The 24,876-nt window shown below is 42.6% G+C and overlaps 1 long non-coding RNA gene across 2 annotated transcripts in view; it reads right to left on the bottom strand.

Moving 5' to 3' along the window:
- Positions 1-1,372: 1,372 nt before the first annotated feature.
- LOC143974714 (uncharacterized) overlaps positions 1,373-24,876 on the bottom strand; it is a 43,887-nt gene continuing 20,383 nt past the window's right edge. The window contains exon 3 of one of the 2 annotated variants that reach the window (XR_013272273.1): positions 1,373-4,678. This is a non-coding gene — a long non-coding RNA (uncharacterized LOC143974714). Of the gene's footprint in view, positions 4,699-24,876 lie in introns of both variants that reach the window. The other variant, XR_013272272.1, reaches the window with a different exon arrangement.

Genomic DNA, 24,876 nt, shown 5'->3' with positions numbered 1-24,876 from the left:
TTGTTAAACACACACTTCCCCCTTTGTCTCCTCCTCATCATCTTCAAGTTGAAAAGTTGCTTCAAAGTGCTGGAAATCGAAAAAAAGCATTAGTGGTTAGGATTAGGGTCAGATTAGGCTTAAGTTAGGCTTGACCGGGCTGGGCTCAGCCCTTCCTTCTCTGAGCTGGCCGCTCAGCTGTCGGCTAATTGCCAGCTCCCATCTCTCTCCACAGTTACCCAGCTGTTGAGGATCCTGCTCGTCAGTCCTGCCTACTTAAGCCATCCAGTCCAGAGGAACTCTGCCTTCGCCTTGGTTGCATCACACAAAACTATCGCCTGCGTTCCTGTTTAAAGACTGGCTTTGCTGACATCCCTTCTGGCTCCTGAACCTGCTTGCTGTTCCACTACTTGGATCCCTGACTTCTGCTTGGCTGACTATCCATTCCAGTTACTGAACATTGGCTATGTTTTGACTACATTTGTTCTTTTTACTTTTATTATTAAACAAGTGTAATTTAACTGTACTTCTGTCTCGGTCTGATTTCATGGTTTCTGACAGGGCTAGGGTTAAGGTTTGGCTAGGGTTGTAATTAGAGCTAGGTTTGGGGTTAGGGATATGGCTAGGGTTAGGGTTAGGTTAGGGTTAGGTTAGCCACTAAAAAAAGAAATAAGTTAAGTCAAAGAACAGTTGTGGTGATGTAGCGGACTGCAGACCTTGTGTGGAGTGACTGCTGTCTGATTGCTTATCGTATGTGCATCCCTCCTCCTGCCCTTGGGATTGGTGTTACTGTTGAGGCATCAGCATCCCCTGTTTTTTTTCTTTGCACCTATGGCCCATGGCCAAAGCAGGCCCATGGCATGTAAGCCCTGGCCATGGGCAGGAGTAGGGTTAGTGCAACTGATATTGCATATTTGGTGTAGGATAAGGATGGTGGACTTGATGCCACAGCTTACTATATTTGGTGGGCTGGTTGTGGTGGTATTGGAGTTGGTGGTGGTGTAAGTGCACGTTGAGCACTGGCACTTGTTTAACTAAAGCCCCATACACACTATCAGTTTTTCTGCTGAGTTTTTCCTTCAGATTTAACAAAACCATATAATATGAGGTCAAACTTTAGGAGTTTCAATGTGTATGCAATCAGGCAGGCCCTTACACTACATGGTTTTGGTAAAACTGAAGGAAAAACTCAGCAGAAAAACTGATAGTGTGTATGGGGCTTAACTCATGACAAAGGTAAAACAAATCCTAATACCTGAACACGGTTTTGCAACTTTGAAATGTTTTAGTAAAACGTGCATACAGTATCATTGCAACTACTTTGTCAGGAATTAGCAGTAGGGGTGGCAAGATCCATATAGCTACACTTAGGAGACTTAGACCAGACTGTGGATGCTTTGAGTGAGATTTATTTACGGTGAAACAAATTCCATTCAAGCACCAGCAAACAGCAAACATAACGATACAAGTGAACAAAAAACCCAGTGACAAAATACCTAACTAAACACTGTGACAAAAGCCTAACTAATAAACTGACTATATATAGTATAACATATTGACACAAATGGAGAACACAGATAAAATGGGTAAACAGGAGATGTAGGGAACAGATGAGAAGGTAGAACTAGGACAGGATTAGTAGCAAGAGGAGCAGATAAGAGGCAGTAGGGTGCACTATGCAGGGCAGGAACAAGATCAGGGTCAGGATAAGCAGTATCTGGCAGCAAGCAAAACACAGGAAAGAGAGGCACTCAAGACCAGCACACACGATAAAAAAAAGACTGCGAGGAGATCGTATAATAATCTGATTGTTAGTACACAGCTTTTTGAAAGCTGATTATGACAATTCATGCAAAATAATTTTCATTTCATCAGTACAGTTGTCGTCTGAAAATACTATACAAATACAATAGAACACTTTTTTATTCTGTCGTACGAGAATTTTAGATGTGAGACTAGAATGCGTGGAAAAAAAAAAGCACAATCATTCATCCAATAATCTCATCATGTGTACCAGGCATTAATAGTGGATGACCTATATACCCTCCATGCAGCCAACATTAGGTGAAAATGATTACTGAGGTCTGCTGGCTGCTGGGAGACATCTGCTGGTGAACACTGGAATTACAACCTTCCACCCAGGGAACCACAGTGCTGCCAGCAAGTGATCCAGCAAGGTAATTATACTTTGTTTTTTTCAAGATAAATTGGGCTTTCATTTAGGGGTAAGTGGTAATAAATGGATGTTTCCTTATTTAAGGAAATCTGGCACAAATTGGTACAAAAAAATATTTATAATTTTTTTTAATTTATGTAGCGCTATCCCCCCTAATTATATTTTGTTCTGTACTCTGCCTCAACCCCAAGAACAGTCCCAACTCCTCTGGCACACCTAATATGTGGTATTAGAGCAAAACACAGCATTAGAAAGAACACTAACTGTGGTAGATCATAAATCCTGTTTACTGATATGATAAAGGAACTTAAAGTGGGACTCCACCCAAAAATGGAACTTTCGCTTTAAGTGAAGACATGCATCATTTGGCGTGTAATTTTTTTGGGGGGGAGCAGATACCCTCTTTTTAGAGGCATCCAGCTCCCACTTCCTCCACATCGGTGCCGCTGTTCCTTCAAATATCTCCTAAACCTTTTAGGTTTGGGAGATATTTCTTGCACCTACATGTAAGCCTTAATCTAGGCTTACCTGTAGGTTAAAGTGGTTGTAATGGGTTTACAACCACTTTAACCTGTCCTTTCAGAGAGTTCTAGGTAAATTCAAGCTCAATGAGCACAGTAAAGATAATCCCTGCAGTGGGTAGGGAGGTTTGCAGTAGTCCTGTAATAGTAAGTAAGTAGTCCTGTAAGAAGCAATCCATTGGTCTTCAGCTAGCTTTGTGGAAATTGCAAGTGAAGAATTCCTGGATAGCAGAGCAAAGCAACTTCACTGACTTGGCTGTAATAATCAGAGAAACAGATTCTTCCTGTGTTAGCAAGATGCAAATGAAATTACAGTAATTGTTGGTTCAAAAGTGCTGTATCATGTAGAATTACAAGTAGCAGTAACAGTGAGGTGAATGAAGACAGTGATGTCTGTATACAGTGTCTATGTGGATGAATGGTCTTATCCTTCAGCACCATAAGCAACAGGTAGTGAACAGAGACAATGGTGTCTGTATACAGTGTCTATTAGAAAAGAATGGGCTGATGCCCACTCACCAACTCTGTCACTGAAGATTCTGATAGCGATGAAGATGGTGATTGCTTTTCAGGGCCTCCCTCTGGGTCCTGGCTCAGGAAATGGCGTCTGACCTCTGTCACACCACGCTGCAGCCCACCTGGATCTAAAGTGCAGGTAGCGTGGAAGGAGCAGGAACAGCCTCCAGATAGGGAAGCGATGCTGTCTGCAGATGTTCCCTCTGGTTGCCGCTTGGTAACCCTTTCTTGTGCAGGCCGCAACACACACAGGCACAGATCCAGGCCAGGGTTCCAAGAGAGAGATCTAGGCCTAGCCCAGCCTTTTTATAAGCTCTCCCAGAAATCTGTTCTTCTCTGCCAGCCGGCTGGTAGTTTTAGTTCCCCCGCAGTCCAACAGAATGTGTAACTTGAGCCCTGTGACAACAATTCCCTGTATGCTTTGCACCCTGGTCGTAATCACCCTGCTGGTAGGATGTGATTACACTGAGTCTTAGCTGGCACTAGAGGGAAATAGTCTCACTGCAACAATGTTGCAGAGTGTCTTCTGATACTGCAGGTAAGATAGCCAGCTCCCTGCTACCTCTAGTTTTAAAATATAATTTTTTTAATCTATATATCTTGCTATTACCATATCCCACCACCAAAGAACCCAAAATAAATTCTCTTGTTCCTGATGATCACAGTGATACCACATACGTGTATGTTATTTGTTGTTTGTACTCTTAGTAGGACCCAGAGGATTCTGCAAATTTTGCTTTTTTATTCTACCTAAAAAACCCTGACACTGATACTAATTTAAAAAATTCTAAAATACAGTGAAGCTGACATTTGACCCTGAACTTTGACACTGGCCACATCTGTGGACCTAAACTTCACTCTAACCCTGGCCCTGGCCCTAGCACAATCTCTGATCCAGCTTTTCTCCTCCAGAATGGATACAATGATACAATGTATCTTTTTCTCTATTCAAGAGGAGATAAAAACACAGAGGCTGTACACTGTGATAGCCAATCCGAGGCTATCACAGCAACCAAGTGATTTGGGATCATTAGTACGGGGTTTGGAGCTTCTGGTAAAAGCCCAGTCTGTGCTGGGTGCAAGCTGTGCATTGTTCTCCCAACATAAAACACAAGTACGGATATATGCGGCCCCATGAAAAAAGACCCAATTACGCGAGGCTGCATATGTATATAATAATACATTAGTACAGTTGGCAGGAGGGGTTAATAAGCCATTGCCATAGCTAGGTGATATTCATCAGTGTCTTCGATACTCCTTTTTCCTGCTGATTTGTTAATGGGCCTCATAAGAGCATCATCACAGTATTTTGCCTGTTTTTCCTGTTTCCTAGGAGGACAAGCTCTGGCTCAATTTCTTGACCTGCTCCTTCGGTTGCACAATGGGTCCTTGTGAAGTCATGGTAAGTCTAGACACCTCAGGAGTCACATCCGCAGACCTGGCGGCCATGGAAGTTACTTCCTCTTCCTCCTCTGCATCTTCAAAGCTGCACTCAGCACCGTAAATCTAAATAAAACATTAATAGTTAATGTTAGTGTTGGGTTAGGGTTAGTTTAGGGTTAGGGTTAGGGCTAGGGATGGGACTAAGGTTAAATTGAGGCTAGGGGTAGAGTTAGGGTTTAGCATTTATAAACGTACTCGTATGTGGCTTAGGAAAACTGAGCAAATTAGTGCAAATTATAGGGGCATGATTGCTACCCCTGCACCGCTCCCACTCTCAAATTCAACTCCTTTTTATACTATATGCTGTGCCATTTGGTCTTTAGGATCTTAACTGCAAATTAAAAAAGTAGATTGTATTAAAAAAAAAATTCATGTTCAGTACAGCAAATTCATATTTCACTGCAATTTGAGTTCTTCCTTGAAAAATTTACCAATATACTATACAGTGCCTTGCAAAAGTATGCCACCCACTTTGCTTTTTACCTATTTTGTTACATTACAGCCTCTAGTTCAATGTTTTTTTAATCTGAATTATATGTGATGGATCAGAACACAATAGTCTAACTTGGTGAAGTAATATTAGAAAAATATATACATCTCTCCAAACAAGTAAGGGATAATGTTGTTGAGAAGTACAAGTCAGGGCTATGTTATAAAAAAATATCCAAATCTTTGATGATCCGTAGGAGCACCATCAAATCTATCATAACCAAATGGAAAGAACATGGCACAACAGCAAACCTGGCAAGAGATGGCCGCACACCAAAACTCACAAGGAGGGCAATAATCGGGGAGGCAGCACAGAGACCCAAGGTAACCCTGGAGGAGCTGCGAAGTTCCACAGCAGAGACTAGAGTATCTGTACATAGGGCGACAATAAGCGCTCCATAGATTTGGGCTTTATGGTGGAGTGTCCAGAAGAAAGCCATTACTTTCAGCAAAAACAAAATGGAACGTTTTGAGTTTGCAAAAAGGCACGTGGGAGACTCACAAAATGTATGGAGGAAGGTGCTCTGGTCTGATGAGACTTAAACTGAACTTTTTGGCCATCAAAGAAAATGCTATATCTGGTGCAAACCCAACGCATCACATCACCCAAAGAACACCATCACCAGTGAAACATGGTGGTGGCAGCATCATGCTGTGGGGATATTTTTCAGAAGTCGGGACTGAGAAACTGGTCAGAGTTGTGGAAAAGATGGATGGTGCTAAATACAAGGATATTCTTGAGCAAAACCTGTACCACTCTGTGTGTGATTTGAGGCTAAGACGGAAGTTCACCTTCAAGCAGGACAATGGCCTCAAACACACTAAAGCAACACTTGAGTGGTTTAAGGGGAAACATGTAAATGTGTCGGAATGGCCTAGTCAACGCCTAGCCCCGAATCCAATAGAAAATCTGTGGTCAGACTTAAAGATTGCTGTTCACAAGTGCAAACCATCCAACTTGAAGGAGCTGGAGCAGTTTTGCAAGGAGGAATGGCAAAAATCCCAATGGTACGAAGTGGCAAGCTCATAGAGAATTATCCAAAATCAATTGGAGCTGTGATAGCTGCAAAAGTTGGCTCTACTAAGTATTGACATTAGGGGGGTGAATAGTTATGCACATTGACTTTTTCTGTTATTTTGTCCTATTTGTTGTTTGCTTCACAATAAAAAAAAACATCTTCAAAGTTGTGGGCATGTTCTGTAAATTAAATGATGCAAATCCTCAAACAATCCATGTTAATTCCAGGTTGTGAGGCAACAAAACACAAAAAATGCCAAGGAGGGTAAATACTTTTGCAAGGCGCTGTATCATTATAGCTGTAAAAGTCTCAGAGTCTGCTAATTGACATTGCAACTACCTAAGGGTGTTCTGGCCCTAAACCCTCTCTCCCACTGTTCTGTTCAAGAGAAAATAAAATATCTTTGTATTCAAGAAGTGTCTGGCACCCATGAATCTACCTCAAATTACACCCACTATGCCTTGCAACCCACTGTACATGGAAGGATGTTGGCTGTCCCTGGCTCTGGAGGTTCTCATTAGACTAAAGGGGGTCTGGGACCTTGCTACACACAGTTTAGGAGATACTCACTGTATTTGCATGTGCCAACGTCATCGGCACATGCATACTGAAAAAACGGCCTGCTCGTGCCATTTCTTCAGGAGCCGTGCCTTGACCACGGTTCCGGACAATCACAGCCCTGGAGCTCACGAACCCGGAAATAACTCCGGGAGACTATGTAATAAAAAATCATTAAGGCCGGATTCACTCTGTGAAGTGCGCACCATAATGCACAGATGAGAAGATCTGAATCTGGCCTAAATATTTTTCGAACTGCAGGTAGTATATGCACCTTAATCTGTCTTGAAATCAGCTACCTGCAGTGGCAGCCACTCCAAGGGCCGCCCGCCTAATCCGTATGCCCAGCTCCTAATTTCCATGCAGGGTGCTGAACACATGGCTTTCAATGGGACTTTTTAATTGTTTTATTTTTTTTAGAAGCACACGATTAGAGTCTGAGGCTCTAATTGGCTTAAAGAAAAGTGTGGGCTCGGGGTGCAGAGCACTGCACCCTGAGCCCACCTAGTTGTGTGACATTAGCAAATAAATATTTGCTAATATCTTCCTGCTTCTCCTCCTGGCCAATCAGAAAGTGGGTCCTAAAACTCCCTGGCCAATCGGGTCTCACTTCCTGTTCAGCTGGGAGGAGAAGCAATGGCCCCCGGCTCTCCCCTCAGCAAGCTGGAGCGAGGAGCAGTGGGCGGAGGGGCAGCAACAGCCACTTCGAGGAGCCCTACCCCAGATCCAGCACCACCTCGTCATTGGAAGGGAAGGAGATGGATCACCGCCTTCCGGTCCAATCTGCCTGGGGGGAGGGGGTTGTTTGTCGCACCCTCCAAAATATTGAGTAGTAGCCGCCACTGGCTGCCTGTAATCCCTCTAAAGTGGGATCACATGTATTGACACTGAAAATGTTGAAAGAAGGAGGAAGGTGAGTGATGACTTTGTCATAGTTACATAGTAGGTGAGGTTGAAAAAAGACACCAAGTCCATCAAGTCCAACCTATGTGTGTGATTATATGTCAGTATTACCTTGTATATCCCTGTATGTTGTGGTCGGTCAGGTGCTTATCTAATAATTTCATGAAAATATCAATTCCCCCTGCTGAGACCACCACTTGTGGAAGGGAATTCCACATCCTTGCCGCTATTACAGTAAAGAACCCTCTATGTAGTTTAAGGTTAAACCTCTTTTCTTCTAATTTAATGAGTGGCCACGAGTCTTGTTAAACTCACTTCTGCGAAAAAATGTTATCACTATCTCTATCCCTGGTCAGTCTTCTGCTGCTCTTCACTGTATAAGCACAGGCTGGGGACAGATCAGTGGCCAATCTGTATTTTCTATTTCCAATAGAGAAAAGTGAGGTCAGCTGCCTGGTTGTTCTGTAAACCACAGAAATGATTGCACAAAATGCAGATCCACTGGCAGGTCAAACAACTTCACTAGGTATTTCAACTGTATATTTAGCTCTATGCTAGTAGTTTAGCTTTAAAATTCTCTATAAAGCAGTTTTCTAAAAAGGACATAAGGAATGTACCACTACAAAGAATAACCCTTTATCTCTTTTAATGAGGAGATACAGTGCTGCCAGAACCCACTGAGTGTCCTGTTTGCATAACAGCTGACGTACATCGATGTTTTCTTTCCATACCCAGCGCTGCGTGTTTGTTACAACCGATTTGACTAATAACAGGATTAGAGGTGATGTACTGTGTTTGATGAAAAGTGCGATGTTTGTTCTATAGCATCCTCTAAACATAATAAAATACACTTCACCCAGTTTCTCTCCGTCAGTGTGCGCCAACTATGTAAGAGCATTTTGCTCTGTCTTTTTATTTATCTATATGACAATTACAGACTTTATAAAAAGATCTGCTCCTCTAAATAGGAAGGTCAGAGGTGAGCAGCTGCAGTTTTATGCTAGCAATACACAGACATGGTGTATCTCAGCAGCTTCATGGTCTGATCAGCATCATGACCATCTCTAAAAAGACGGCTTTAGGACCTTCCTGACTCATGTTATGAATGGAATGATAAGTGCAAAAGGGAAAGGACCTTCACTTTTTTATTTTTTGACACAGATTGTTCTGCTTGTGAAGTCATCTCTGAAATGGGCATTTGGTGCTGAAAGTTCTTGCATTATGAGCCAAAATCATGCATAGCCCCCGACTGTCCCTGACTTCAAGAGACTGTCCCTGATTTCAAGAGAATGTCCCTGATTTCAAGAGAATGTCCCTGATTTCGAGAAACTGTCCCTGATTTCGAGAGACTGTCCCTGATTTCAAGAGAATGTCCCTGATTTCAAGAGAATGTCCCTGATTTCGAGAAACTGTCCCTGATTTCGAGAGACTGTCCCTGATTTCAAGAGGCTGTCCCTGATTTCGAGAGACTGTCCCTGATTTCGAGAGACTGTCCCTGATTTCAAGAGACTGTCCCTGATTTCAAGAGACTGTCCCTGATTTCAAGAGACTGTCCCTGATTTGGAACAAAGTTTCTCTGTTCCACTTTTCTCCTCACTTTTCCCTCATTTTGGTGTGATGCATATACTTCTATTAAAAAAATTGCACTATTTAGCTATCAAAAAGTGTTTTACAATGCTAAACCTTCCATCCAGTTTCAAAATTGTTGCATTTGTATATTCTAAAGCCAATATAAAGGAATAGTAGTGGGGAAAAAAGCACTTGTGGGTTAAACTAATATTTGTTTTTGTATAATAATTTTATAATTATTATTCTGATGTAAGTGTATCCCTCTCGTCCACACACGTAGTTGTGCAGCAAACAGGTAGTCTAAAGCCTTGTACACACGATCAGATTGTTGGCCAACAAAGTGTCAGACTTTTGTCCGAAGGGAGTGTGCCAGGAACTTGTCTTGCATACAAACGGTACAGAATTGTTGGCCAACAAACACAAATGTAGTGACGTACTACGTAGAATTTCAGCTCTTGAGTGCCACCCTTTGGGCACCTTCTGGTTTGGTGAGCATTGATTCCGAGCATGCGTGTTTGTACTTTGGACTTTTGTGTGACGGACTTGTGTACACACAACCGTTGTCCGCCAAAAATTTATTAGCCTGACATCCAACATTTGTTGGCAGAAAGTTGGACAACAATTGTCTGGAGCGTACTAATGGTCGGATTTTAGGCAAACAATCTGTCATCACACAATTCCCTGCCGAAAATCCGATTGTGTGTACGAAGCTTTAGGCTGAATTCTCACCAGTCTGATGTGAATTCCAGCTCCGTTTTCTCTGTGAAGAGAAAAAACAGTTGTTCAGTGGTTCCTCTCTGTATTAATAATTTTTTTAAGAAGGTATGACAGGGGATGTGTCCTATGCTATGAATTCCATGGGTGGATTTGTATTATATTTTAAAGTGGTTGTAAACCCTTACAGACCACTTTGACCTACAGGTAAGCCTAGATTAAGGCTTACCTATAGGTCCAAGAAATATCTCCTAAACGCTGTCTACGGCGCATGCGCAGGCGCACTGAGAATGCTGCTGCTAACGGCGATATGCCGTTAGTGGCGGCTCCCGTGTGCACGCATGGGAGTGACATCATCACGGCTCCGGCCAATCACAGCACCCGAGCCACGATACCCGGATAGAAGATGGACGCTCTGTGGAAGAGAGGGCAGCGGTGACTTCGCTGGCTACTGTGTCAGGTAAGTGACACATAATGGGCTACTATGCGATGCATAGTAGCCCATTATGCTTTACCTTTGCAGGGAAACAAAGAAGAAGTAAACCCATCAGGGTTTACTTCCTCTTTAAGCTGATCTTTTAACACCCCGATAAAGTTATATGTAACGTTCTGATGCCCAGTAATGTTTAATGTAGTATCTGTGAACACCAAGGCTTTGTATTTAAAACCACTTGCAATTACCCTTGTTGACAGCAGTCACAAAATGTCTGTGATCACAATGTGTAGCTGCTCAGAGCAGTACAGTTCCTGGTGCGCCCCATCTTTGCTTACATTTACAGGGCATATAGTAGGAGGGTGTTACTGAGTGGGCATGCCATGTTTTCTGAGTACTCGCCCAGGCCTGTGTCTGTATTATTATTACAATGGTACTAGACAAATGATCAGGCTCTGAGCAACTTGTGGGTTACTAACTGAACGCATAGCGAATTGACATCACAACACGACATCACAATACTATGGAAGAGCCCTGGGGCCATCCTAAAATGTATTCAACAAAATTCTGAGATTAAAGGTCAGAATTCTGAGTTTAAAAGTACAGCAGCACAGTGCTGACCAAAAGGAGATGAGAATTCAGGCAACCAATCAGCTGTACTGTAGTACAAACACATCGATAGTTTAGCTGAGTGTGCAGTGCATAGGGACTAATTTGTGAGGCATGATGATTACCATGCTGCTCCCAGGATTTTTTTTTTCCAGGGATAGTCTCCTAAAATTGGGGACTGTCCCTAGGTAACTAAGGAAGTCTGATCACCTTAATATATACATAACAAAAAAAAAACTCTAACCACCAATTTATAGTATTCAGCATATACAACCAATTTCCTTTTTAAAATACTTCTAAAGCCGCGTACACACGGGCGGACTGTCTGTCCAACTTAGTCCGCCGAAACTCATTTCAGCGGACAGTCCGCTCGTGTGTGGGCTTCAGCGGACTTTTTCAGCGGACAGTCTGGCGGACTAAGTATTTCGGAATTTCCGTAATATTGTCCGTCCAACTTTGGTTTCAGCGGACAGTCCGCTCGTGAGTAGGCTAATTGGACGGACTAAGTATGGCGCTTGCTCAGAAAGGATTTACACGGCGGAAGGTTGCATTGCTGTGTATTGGACGTCCTATTTCTAGTCCCGTCGTACGTGCTGTACACGTCATCGCGCAAGCTTTCAACGGACTGTTTGTTCATCGTGTGTGGTCAAGTCCGTTCATTCGAAAGTAGGACGGACTGTCCGTCGGATTGTCTGACGGACTTAGTTGGCCAGACAGTCCGCCCGTGTGTACGCGGCTTAAGTCTTTGAAGGCACACACATATATATATATATATATATATATATATATATATATATATATATATATATATATATATATCAGCTATGACTATTACTATTATTTCATTTAGGGCTGATTAGCACCTTTTGTAGCACATACTTAAACCTAGTACACATGATCAGAAAATCGTATGAAAAAACCCTTTTGATCATTCGTCCGATTTTCTCATCTTGTGTACAAGGTTTTAGACTGGGTTCACACATATAGGGCCGCGGATTCAGTGCAGGAGTCCGGTGCGGTTCTGTTCACCGGTTAAAATGCGATTCAGGTGCAAATTTTTACCTGAAATCACACCTGAACTGGGCCCAAAATCACACAGGACTCTTTTTAAATGCGTACCGCAGCCGCCCCGCCCATGTGTGAACCTGCTGCTTTGAGAAGTCTGATGGTTCACATGATGACTACATGTATTGACACTGAAAATGTCAATGTTCAAAACGCATCTGATTTGCAAAAATGTGAACTGAGCCTTAACCTCTCAATAAAAAATTGTTATGTAATATGTTATTTTGTATATAGAGTGTTTATGTGGTGAGTTTACACTTTTCATTGAACAGAGTTTGGATAACATAGGGTTAAACGGAAAGGTCATAAATTAACTGCACATTATCTGGACAGAATGCTTAGGGAGATAGTGATGTGTTCCTGCTTAGGAGATGTATGTTAGCTTGGGGGGCCGCAAACTCTGCAAGGCTTCAACACACACTCGCTGCTATTCCAACGCTTCACATATTTCCACATAAACTTCCCTCCTGGCATTAAACTTTGCCAGGTATTGTGCTCAGCTTACCACCCCAAACTGATGTTCCTCCCTCAGCTCACCTCTCTCCCTGCATGTCCTGTGAGCAGAATAGCTGTGCTCCTCCTCTGGGTTCTCTCATCATATAGCACTGAAGATAGAGGAGGGGGGGATTCAGCGGTATACGCAGAGCAAGTATGACGGAGACTGGGGGGGGGGGGATGAGGAGACAGAAAATCAGGAGGGGCCGGTGGGGAGGAGCGCATCACGAGAGGTCTGACTAAATACAATCTTTAACAGAAGGGGCCTGATCTACCCGTCAGCTAGCTGTGATTGACAGGTAGATCGAAGAGGAAGCTGTCATTGGGCCCCCTACTGGCAATGCCTGAATGGTCAGTCCACCCCTGGTGTGCAGCACTTACTATTACGAGCTGTGTCAGCGGCTGCTGGTGTAGCACCTGCCACACAGCTCGCATACTTCAAAGTCTTGAAGGATGCGGCTGCTAATGGGAACTGAGTTCCTGTTGTGGAAAAAGTACAGGAACTCCGTTCCCATGCGTTCCCGCAGGACTTGAGCCCTGCATGCAATCCCATGATATATCTGCCTAATTTAGGTTTTTCAGCAAAAAGAAAGCATACTGGCATAGACCAGGGCGAAAGAGACTCTGGACTTGATGAAGCTCATGTAACGCTCTACCCAGATGTCTCCCTCTGGACCCTAGCATTCTATTTGCAGGCTGCCAGCATCCCATATTGCTGGGGTATCACATGCATCTGCTGACATGGAAGAACATACTTCGTTCTCCTATGGACCTTCCTGCCTTTACAAAGCCCTAAACCTTGCACCTCTAGAAAAAGGTCCACCTTCATCTGCACTGCCAATGATCACGCTCCCTAAGCAGCGGCAACTGACATCCATAACAAAACAACACCAATGGGTTCACTCACCAATTTTACATGTCTGAATGTGCACCGGGTAGAGGACTGGAACAGGAAGATCCACCCAAGCCAGAATCTGATCACCTAGAACCAAGAGAATTCCAAGACCCCTCCCCAAACCTGACAGACTGACATCCATGATGAGAATCTTAAAAACCAGTGGTAAAAAAAATCATGCTGACTCCAGTGCTGGATTCATGATCTACCAAGCCAGGGCAATCTTGCTTTCATGGGTCAGGTGCTGAAGCTTCTTGTTTACCTACTATTTAAACAAGAACAGTTGTCAGGGCTGGGCTCTCCTTCTCAGTGCTCAGCCCTTCCTTCTCAGTGCTCAGGTTGCTCAGCTGTCAGTTAACTGCCAGCACTCATCGTTCCACAGTGGCTCACCTGGTGATCATTTCCTGCTCGTCAGTCCAGCCCACAACCAGCCCCTTCTGACTTTAAACTGCCTGGTTCAGTCCTTCCATGCCTTCACCATGGTCAAACATATCTGGAGACTCTCTGCTAAAGACTTGCCTGGTTTATATCCTTTCTGGTTCCTTATCCTGTCTGCTGCCTCCGACTACGCTAATCTCTGGCTTCCTGATTTACTGGCTTGTTCTGACTACTTGCTTTGGCTACCTTACCCTGGCTATGTTTTGACTACGTTTTCTATTTGTACCATTTTACCATTATATTAAAAGGTGTGATTTTTAACTGAATTTTCTGTCTCCACCTGATTCATGGTTCCTGACAACAGCGTACATTCCTCTTCATCATCAACTGTGCTGAAGCAGATAAAGATAGACTCTGGAATAGAGGGCATAGGAGAAAACATATGGCCCCAGCTAGCACATAAATTCAAACTTAGCGCAACAGTGGTCATAAAAGGTCTTGCAGTTCCTAAGTAGGCATGCTGGAGATAGAAAGTCAGGATCCAGGAATCGTAATGGACAAGGTTCCCCCAGTCAGGTGTACCCTGGCCCTCTACAGTGCTCTATGGCTAACTTACACATTACAGCACCCCAGTTCCTACGTTTTTGTGCATAGGTAAGTCGCTTAGCCTTGTGTCTAAGGATGAGCCGAACACCCCCCTGTTCGGTTCGCACCAGAACCTGCGAACAGACCTAAACTTCCTGTGAACTTTAGAACCCTATTAAAGTCTGTGGGACTCGAACGTTCAAAATCTAAAGTGCTAATTTCAAAGGCTAATATGCAAGTTACTGTCCTAAAAAGTGTTTGGGGACCTGGGTCCTGCCCCAAGGGACATGGATCAATGCAAAAAAAAAGTTTTAAAAACGTCAGTTTTTCCAGGAGCAGTGATTTTAATAATGAATAAAGTGAAACAATAAAAGTGTAATATTCCTTTAAATTTCATACCTGGGGGGTGTCTATAGTATGCCTGTGAAGGGGCGCATGTTTCCTGTGCTTAGAACTGTCCCTGCACAAAGTGTCATTTCTGCAGGAAAAAAAGTCTTTTAAAATCACTTGTGGCGTAATACAGAGAACACTCAATGAGTGTTCTCTGTATTACGGGAGCCGACAATTCATTCATTGATAATAAAAAAAAAAAAAAGTGTGGGGTTCCCCTAAATTCAATTACCAGGCCTTTCAGATCTGGTATGGATATTAAGGTATTAAGGTGTTCTCTGTATTACTCCGCAAGTGATTTTAAAATACTTTTTTTTCCTGCAGAAATGACACTTTGTGCAGGGACAGTTCTAAGCACAGGAAACATGCGCCCCTTCACAGGCATACTATAGACACCCCCCAGGAAATTTAAATATTACACTTTTATTGTTTCACTTTAATCATTATTATAATCACTGCTCCTGAAAAAAACTGACGTTTTTAAAACTTTTTTTTGCATTGATCCATGTCCCCTGGGGCAGGTGCTAGGTCCCCAAACACTTTTTAGGACAATAACCTGCATATTAGCCTTTAAAATTAGCACTTTAGATTTCTCCCATAGACTTGTACAGGGTGTTCCGGCTTTTCGAATTTGCCACGAACAGCCCAAATTGTTCACTGTTCGCTGAACAGGCAAACAGGCAATGTTCGAGTAGAACATGAGTTTGACTCGAACTCGAAGCTCATCCCTACTTGTGTCCATGTCCTATGCACAAAAACATAGGAACTGTGGTTCAAAAAATGGCAGCAGGTGCTCTCAACTCATGAGTCAAAGTGTGAAATATTTGGTTGTAGCAGGATGCAGTTTGTCAGCAAAGAGCTGGAGATTGTTAGAATAATAAGTGTTTGCAGGCAACTGTAAAGCATGGTGGAGGTTCCTTGCAAGTCTGGGGCTGCATTTCTGCAAATGCATTTGGACAGGATCAATGGTGCCCTTAATGCTGTGAAATATAAGCAGATACTTATCCATCATGATATACCATCAGGGAGGCCTATGATTGGCTCCAAATGTATTCTGCAGCAGGACAATGACCCTAAACATACAGCCAATGTCATTAATAACTATCTTCAGTATAAGAAGAACAAGGACTCCTAGACACTGTCCTGGGTAAAGATCCCAAGAAACAAATCTCCCTTATTTATACTTACCTCTTGATGCCCGTTGCTACGGCCACCGCTCATCAGCTGAGATCTCGAAGGGAGTCTGATCTGGGAACTGTGTCAGATGGGGACTGGGAGGAGGCTCTCGCTAACTGCAAAGTTGTATCTCCCAAGTTATCTGACCGCCTCACCCATCTATACATCCTTCACAGATCGTACCTAACACCATATCGCATCTCCAAGTACAGACCCGGACACAACCCCAATTGTCCCAGCTGTAGCCACCCTGATGCATCCTTCTACCACCTACTCTGGATCCACCCATCAATACAGGGCTTCTGGACCCAGGTGGTTCTGTTCCTCCATGACCGCATGGGTTCCCCAAGTCAGGGCATCCTGGGGCTCCTTTCACTCTCTGAAGGTGAACATTTTGTGAACATCTTCTTGCAAGAAACATTATTCCTCTCCAGGTTGCAGATCACGTGGATGAGGTGACCCCCCCCCCCCACGCTGCAACATTGGATCAGAGCATTCAACAACACTCTTCCCCACAAAAAAATACTTTAAATCCATACGGATTGCCCCAATAAATACAATAAAATATGGGATAGATGGCCGGAGGACACTTCCACTTGTAATGTGGAGGACTAAAAACACCCCTTCCAGGTAATCCCATGGCCCCCTCATGGGATCCTCCTCCTTCCTCTTTATAGGCCCCACACTACTATGTTACCCAAAGGGTAATGCTGCGCAAATTATCTTACTGATGTATGATATTTCTTCATGTATATCAATTGGATTGATTCACAATTGTAGTGCCTGTTGCACTAATAACCTGTATATTCATTTCTTCCCTATGCTCAATAAACGTTGTTTTGATAAAAAAAAAAAAAAAGAACAAGGACTCCTAAAAAGTGATGATTGGGCCCCCACAGAGCCCTGATCTTAACATCATTGAGTCTGTCTGGGATTACATGCAGATACAGAAGGATCTGAAGCAGCCTACATCCACAGAAGAGCCGTGGTTGGTTCTCCAGGATGTTTGGAATAACCTACCTGCCGAGTTCCTTCAAAACCTGTATGTAAGTGTACCTAGAAAAATTGAAGAATTGATGCTGTTTTGAAAGCAAAGGATGGTCACATCAAATATTATTTGTTTTAGATTTCTCTTCTGTTTTTTTTACTTTTCATTTTGTTAATTTCTAATGTAGCACTGACCCCGGAAGGAGCTGCTGGTTTTATTGGGCTTACTGTTACCTTCTTGACCTCGTCTCTGTCTAGGGTTTCCCGAGGTAGATGGCCCAAAGAAATGCAGAAACTGACACTGGATCTTCTTTTGGGTTATTTACTTAAAAGCTAAAACAGTCTCTTAATGAAGGGTAGAGGGTTAGGAGAAAGTTCAGGTACTTTTGTAACTGCAAAAATAGAAAGTCTCTTACAGAAGAAATCCAGAGATTAACCGTTTCACAGCTGGATTCCCACAACCTCCGGATAGACCTCCACTCACTAGGCCTAGCAGCTGGTAGGGTGTTAGGTAAAGCGAAGTCTCTGCCACAGACTTGAATGTGAATTACTTGAGCAAAGTCTCTGCCACAGACTTGGATAGGAATCACTTGAGAAAAGTCTCTGCCACAGACTTGGGTATGAATTACTTGAGAGTAATCGAGGGTCATGGACATGAATTTAGAGAACTGTCATATGGTACCAGTACCCTCAGCCGGTCCGGCGATACCATAAGATTGTAAGTTCATGAAGTGTCCTTCAACTGAGCCTTCAGGCTCCTTCAGAGAAACCAGCCTTGTGCATGGCTTTCTCCTGAAGAGTCCTCCCCTGGATGCTTCTCCAGTTGCTGGGCCTCTCCTTAGTTGAGACGGCACCGGACCACCTTTGAATCCTCAGGCCTCGACATCCATTCAGGCCTGTTCCTGCAGTTACTTTGCCTCGGGCTATCCAGCCCCGAGACTCGGAATTGCATGGATCCGCACCCCAGGTTAGGAGGGCCATGGGGGCTGGTCAGGAGGACCAGGACCAAGCAGACAGAAAATATTTTCTGGACCGGAACCCTGAAGCATGTGATCTCAGTACTTTAAATACCACCTCCCAGAGTGCACAGCAGGAGAACACTCCCACTGGGCTGATTCAGAGAAAATGTGGCACTCAATACACCCAACTAGACTGCATTCTAACCACTTACCGGCAGTGAAAGCGACGTCTGCAGCCAAGGAGAACCCAGTGTAATCCAGCCAGACTGGTACTGAAACCATCATTTAGCAAAATTAGCCCTACAAACCAACTGTGGTTTCAGGAATATTCATTTTCAAAAACATATAACGCATGCTCATCAGGAGCAGGCGCTACACTAAAAATAAACTATTAGCACTTCTATTTCTGAAAGCATTCTTAATTTACAGCGTTTTTCACATCGGTCTAAAACTTTTTCACAGTATTGTATATAATTTTTTTTTTTTTTCCCCGTGTTCCTTTTAAGCAGTGCCTTTACACAAGAAATCAGCAATCAAAATAGTCTAAATTTTCAAGTATTTGACAAAGCCTTTAAAATACCAAGATAATGTAGTACTTAACTACCTGCTGACCAGCTGCCACAGTTATGCTGCGGTAGGGCGGCTCTATTGCGTGAATCGCCGTACCGGTACGGCGCATTGTGTAATAGATACAGTGCGCATGCGCATGGCAATCGCTCCACAGAAAGGCAGAAAAGGGATCTGCCAATGTAAACAAAGCAGATCCCCATTCTTTCAGCGGAGTACAGTGTGATCGTCTGTGCCTAGTGTTTAGGAGCAGCGATCTCTCTCTACTCCCAGTCAGTCCACTCCCCTCACAGTTAGAAACACCTCCCTAGGGAACACTTAACCCCTTGATCGCCCCCTAGTGTTAACCCCTTTAGAACCAGTGTAATGTCTACAGGAATCAGTGCATTTTTATAGCACTGATCGCTGTATAAATGCAAAAATTGAACTGCGCTGGTAGAAATGAAGAATAGAAAAAACTAAAAAAAGCTGCAGCAATTCAGTGCGATAACACAAAAAATATAAATAAAATCAAAAAAGCTGCACTTATACAAAAGAAAACGAAAAAAATGTCATTAAATTACAAATTCTCCATATAGTGTGTCAAACCAATTGAGGCCAGATGACGTGATCATAAATAAAAAAATCATAAAGTCTCTGAACTATGAACACCACGGTGCACATGCATGAACTCCAAAAGTGTGTCCGATCACCCAGAAGTAGATTGTGCTTACCAAATAGCAAGCATTAAAGGTGGTCGGCTAAACACAGCCTAGGGCCTCTAAGCTTGCAGATGTCCACACCTCGGATAGGGACCACATATAGTTAAAAGCTGAGTCCACCAAACAAGGTCCGTACGCTGTCAAAAATGGCTGCGAAAAGAGAGAGGGACCACCATAGCATAATACGTTCAAACAATATAGAAAATTTATTCTTAGGAATAACACTTACAAAAGTAGATCGATAAAATGCAGTAAAACGAAGAAATGCCGACCGGCATATACACGAAGCCTGTCCTCTTATTCGGATGGCGTGGTGACGTCACTACGTGCCTTCCTCCAGATGCGTTTCATCATTAACCCAACGTTTTCAATGGGGAACAAGCAACGTAGCGACTCACCATCCTAAATAGAAGATCCAAGCTTCGTTCTGAGTCACAAGTAAGTGGATTGATAAATGCCATATTGAATATGGCCAAATTTTCCCTTACTACCGGAGACAATGATACTCAAATACACAGCACTTGCATAGGCAAAAAACGGATAGGAAAATAAAATAAAATAAAATAGAAATGAACCTAGAATATAATATACAAGGGCTAAGATGTCCAACTCCAAATAAACATTAACCCCTCATACACTCAAAACGGAAAAATAAATCTAAACTAATTAATTAAAATTACTAGTGTATAAGGACTCTCAAGAATCCATAGTGTCCAATGTGTATGTATGTATATTGAATACACATAAAGGTGTATAATAAGAATAAATAGTGATATGGAAATATGAATAAAAATTAATATTTAAATATATAGAAAATATGTATTCGTGAAACCAAATAATACTGTGGAAAGATCTATAATATTAAAAAAAAATTAAATAATATATTAAATAAATATATAATATATTAAATAAAAATAATAATGTGAAACGGAAAAATTTGTAATGCTCGTCTGAGAAGCAAATTTCCTATGTGAAAAAAATGGACAACAAAAATAAAAGGACAAAAAAAAAATGAAAATAAATAAAAAACGAATAACTTAATAAAAATAAGAATAAATAGATAAATCAATTTACAGGGGGCTTACACCCTGCATAAAGAATTGATACGGCCCATGTCACTAAAAATTATTAAATGTAGAAAATTTCTATATTCCCTCACCAACAGACTACCCCTCTAGTGGGCCCTGTACTTGTCAATACCTAAAAAAAATAGTTCCTGAGAGGTCTTTATCGTGTGTCGATAGGTAGTGCCTAGAAACTGAGTGATTTTTAAAACCTGTCTTGATGTTGGTGATGTGTTCATTAAGGCGCACTTGCAAGGGTCGCTTAGTGCTACCCACATATTGCAAGCCACAAGGGCATTGCAACATGTATACAACCCCCTCAGTGGCACAGGTAATGAAAGGCTTAATTGTATATGATTGCTGTGTACTGGTAGAGATAAAAGTGGTAGTGCGTCTATGAGTGCATGTACTCAGTGCACACACTCTACATCTTTTACACTGATAAAACTCAGTCAGCTGGTTAAAAGCTAGATTTGACAATAGGTTGATTCAAAATATTAGGAGCAATACTTTTTTTTAAAGAGGGTGCCCCCCTAAAAATAACCTGAGGTTTTTCTGGCAATACTTTGTTCAAAACTGTATCACTTTTTACAACATGCCAGTGTTTAAAAATATTTTTTTTTACACTGTTATGTTGCACAGTGTAGGCCGTAACAAAAGGTGAACAGGAAGTGAGGAACTCGTCTTGACGAGATTTTCTCTCCCCAAGTAGGTCAACCATATTTATTGTTTTAATGTTATCCAGGGTGTCATTTAAAGCTTCCCTTGAATAACCCTTCTCCAGGAACCGATTAGTAAGAACTCCAGCTTGTGCTAAAAATTCAGTCTGGTCAGAACAATTCCTCTTAAGCCGCAAATATTGGCTTTTGGGACCACCTCCAACCACAAGTGATGGTGGCAGCTATCCAAAGGAATGAAAGAGTTCCCGTCTGTGGGTTTGAAAAAAGTGGACGTGGCTAGGCTTTCTCCTCTGACACTAATTTTGAGATCCAAAAAATGTATCTCTGTTTGGCTACACTCATAGGTCAAATGGATACCTCTCTGATTACAGTTAAGGAAGGACATGAACTCCTGCAATGCGAGTTCATCCCTATCCCATAGGAGGAGGATGCCGTCTATATAACGTGCCCACAGGACCACCTGGGGGGCATTGGGGGCATAGACGACATCCTCCTCCCACTTCCACATAAAAAGACTAGGGGCGTACTTAGCCCCCATTGCAACTCCCCATCTTGTCTATAGAACTTACTATTGAACCAAAAATAATTATGGGAAGCTGCAAACGCTGGCATATCCATAAGGAGGGTTATATGTTTGTCAGGGAGGCCAGAGTCCCTATCCAAAAATGCTTTGACCGCCTCCATGCCCAAGTTGTGTGGGATAATGGTATATAAAGATGTCACATCTGCAGTGACAAACCACATACCAGACTGAATTTGGGACTCCGAAAGCAACTTGATGACATGCCTTGAGTCTTTAATATACAATGGCATCTTTTGTACCAGGGGTTGTAGATAAAAATCAATATATCTGCCCACCCAGGAGGTCAGTGAATCTATACCACTAATGATAGGACGTCGCGGGGGGCAGATAGGATTCTTATGTACCTTGGGTAGGTAGTAAATAATGGGCATACGTGGAGCCCTAGGTATCAAATATAGACTCTCTTTTTTATTGAGAATACCCTCCCAACTCCCTCTTGCAATAATTAATCCTAATTGCTTCAGATATTTAGCTTTAGGGTCGGAGGGAAGTACTGTGAATGTGTTCTGATCGTCAAGGATTCTGTACATCTCCGTCATATAATCCTGACGATCAAGGACCACAAACCCACCTCCCTTATCAGCTGGCCTTATAACAAGTTCTTTGTTTTGACACAAAGACTCTAGGCCTTCTTGTAAGGTTTTATTCAATCTAGTCTTTTTGACCTGCATCAGATCTAAATCTCTAAGCATAACATCCCTGAAAACCCGTAATGCTGGTGCTGTATAAATGTCATTGGTCCCAAAAAATTGTCCGATCTGTCTGCTGCAATTTTGCAGTCCCACTAAAAATCGCAGCTCGCCGCCATTACTAGTAAAAAAAAAAAAAATAATAATAAAAATGCCATAAATCTATCCCCTATTTTGTAAATATTGCACAAAGCAATCAATATATGCTTATTGCAATTTTTTTACCAAAAATACGTAGCAGAATACATAGTGGCCTAAACTGATGAAGACATTTTTTATTTTTACATTTTTTTGGGGATATTTATTATAGCAAAAAGTAAAAAATATTGTTTTTTTTTCTTCAAAATTGTCGGTCTTTTTTTGTTTATAGCGCAAAAAATAAAAACCACAGAGGTGATCAAATACCACCAAAAGAAAGCTCCATTTGTGGGAAAAGAAGGACATCAATTTCGTTTGGGTACAAAGTCGCATGACCGCGCAATTGTCAGTTAACCACTTGCAGACTTTCCCGTCATCATTATACGTCGGTACTTTGACATAATACCATGGTTATGGCAGCAGTTAGCTGCCATAAACCCAGTCTATTCTTACATGGCTGATGGTCCTCTTTCTGATAAAAGTAGTCTCTGCGAAATTCACTGCAAGATCACTTTACAGGTAGCGGCGGAGCCTATTGGGTCTTCCCCTCTCTGGGACATGGAGCCAAGTGAGGGAAATATGGCCCCCACTCGGCTACATAACAGTAGATGATGGAAGTGACGTAAAATGTCACTTCCACCCATCAGTCCTAAAGGGAAAATTATTTTTTATTTTTTTCAAATTACATTTATTTATTTTTTATTGCATTTAAATGTAAATGTGAGATCTGAGGTCTTTTTGACCCCAGGTCTCACATTTAAGAGGTCCTGTCATGCTTTTTTTCTATTACAAGGAATGTTTACATTCTTTGTAATAGCAATCACAGTGACCCAAACATGTTTTTTAAAAGAACAGAGTGTAAACACACAGATCCACGTCCTGTCAGTGGAGAGGAGACCGATGGTGTGTTCCCAGTACAGAGGAACACCGATCGGTCTCCTCCCCTTGTGAGTCCCCTCCCCCCACAGTTAGAATCACTCCCATAGGGAACATTTTAACCCCTGCAGCGTCCCCTGGTGTTAACCCCTTCCCTGCCTGTCACATTTAAATAGTAATCAGTGCAATTTTATAGAACCGATTGCTGTGTAAATATGAATGGTCCCAAAAATGTGTAAAAAGTGTCCGATATGTCCGTCAAAATGACGCAGTCATGAAAAAAAAAACGCATATCGCTGCCATTACTAGTAAAAAAAAACGATTTAAAAAAATGCCATAAATATATCCCCTATTTTGCAGACGCTATAACTTTTGCGCAAACCAATCTATATACGCTTATTGCGATTTTTTTTTAACCAAAAATATGTAGAAGAATACGTATCGGCCTAAACTGAGGGAAAAATTTGTTTTTGTTTTTTTAAAAATGGGATATTTATTATAGCAAAAAGTAAAAAAATATTGTGTTTTTTTTCAAAATTGTCGCTCTTCTTTTGTTTATAGCGCAAAAAATAAAAACCGCAGAGGTGATCAAATACCATCAAAAGAAAGCTCTATTTGTGGGAAAAAATTACGTCAATTTTGTTTGGGTGCCACGTCGCACGACCTCACAACTGTCAGTTAAAGCGACGCTGTGCCAAATCGCAAAAAGTGCTCTGGTAAGGAAGGGGTAAAATCGTCCGGGGCTGAAGTGGTTAACACGGGCAGGCTGACGATATGGACACTCAGGCACAGACCAAGTGCCCCATGCCACTAGGGGGCCCCATCAGAGTGGCCAGCCTCAGTAAAAGAAGGGACAGTATGTAAAAGTGTGTTTTTTTACATCTGTCCCTGAAATGTCCCTTGCTGACATCATTTTGCTGTAAAAAAAACCTGAGGCTATAGCTGCCCCGCCTCTGTACTGCCTCCTCAGCCAATGGGAACACAGTGTACACGCCCCCTTACTCACCGTGGCTCATTTGATTTCAGAGCAGGAGATTGCCAACAGCTGGAGGAGAGGAGAGGGAGGAGGGGACACAGCCTGCTGAGCTGAACTGATTGTATTTTTGTCAGTGGCCACCTAAAGTGTCTGTGAGCAGCTGGGGCACTATAAGTCTCAGCATGCCAGGAGATGGGGCAGCAGTGTGTTTCTTTTAGGCTGATTTTTGGGTGAAAAGTGCTGGTGTGTGTGTGTGGGTGTCTGTGTGTATATGTATACTGTGTGTCTATGTCTATATGTATACTGTGTGTCTATCAGTGGCGGTGCGTCCATAAGGGGTGCATGGGCGCTGCCCCATCTCTCCTGGCACCTCTCTATCACCATAGATAGATTCATGCATTGGATGAATCTATCTATGGTCGATGCTGACACCCCCTATTCAGGTGCCCGACCCCTTTTCGAGCGCCAGGCACTTAAATTACAGCAGCGGGGGTGTTTTTGGGAAGCACCTGATTAGAGCCGTAGACTCTAATCGGCGCCCAAAAAGGTGAACAGCGGGCACCATGCTGGGCATTTGCTGTTCACTCAGCTGTGTGTTAGCAAAGCGAAGAAATTCACTTTGCTAACACTGAACCGCCTCTCAGTCAATCAGGTGCGTGGGTCTGTTACCTGTCACATGATTGGCTGAAGCGTCAGGTGCTGTGATTGGATGCCTGATGGGCACACTGGCAGCATTTGATGGG

The sequence above is a fragment of the Lithobates pipiens genome, unplaced genomic scaffold (assembly GCF_037356315.1).
Source record: "Lithobates pipiens isolate NorthernLeopardFrog02 unplaced genomic scaffold, aLitPip1_a1.2 Scaffold_13, whole genome shotgun sequence".
Classification (NCBI taxonomy): domain Eukaryota; kingdom Metazoa; phylum Chordata; class Amphibia; order Anura; family Ranidae; genus Lithobates; species Lithobates pipiens.
Note: the sequence above shows the minus strand (reverse complement) of the source record. Positions and strands in the feature narration are given on the sequence as shown.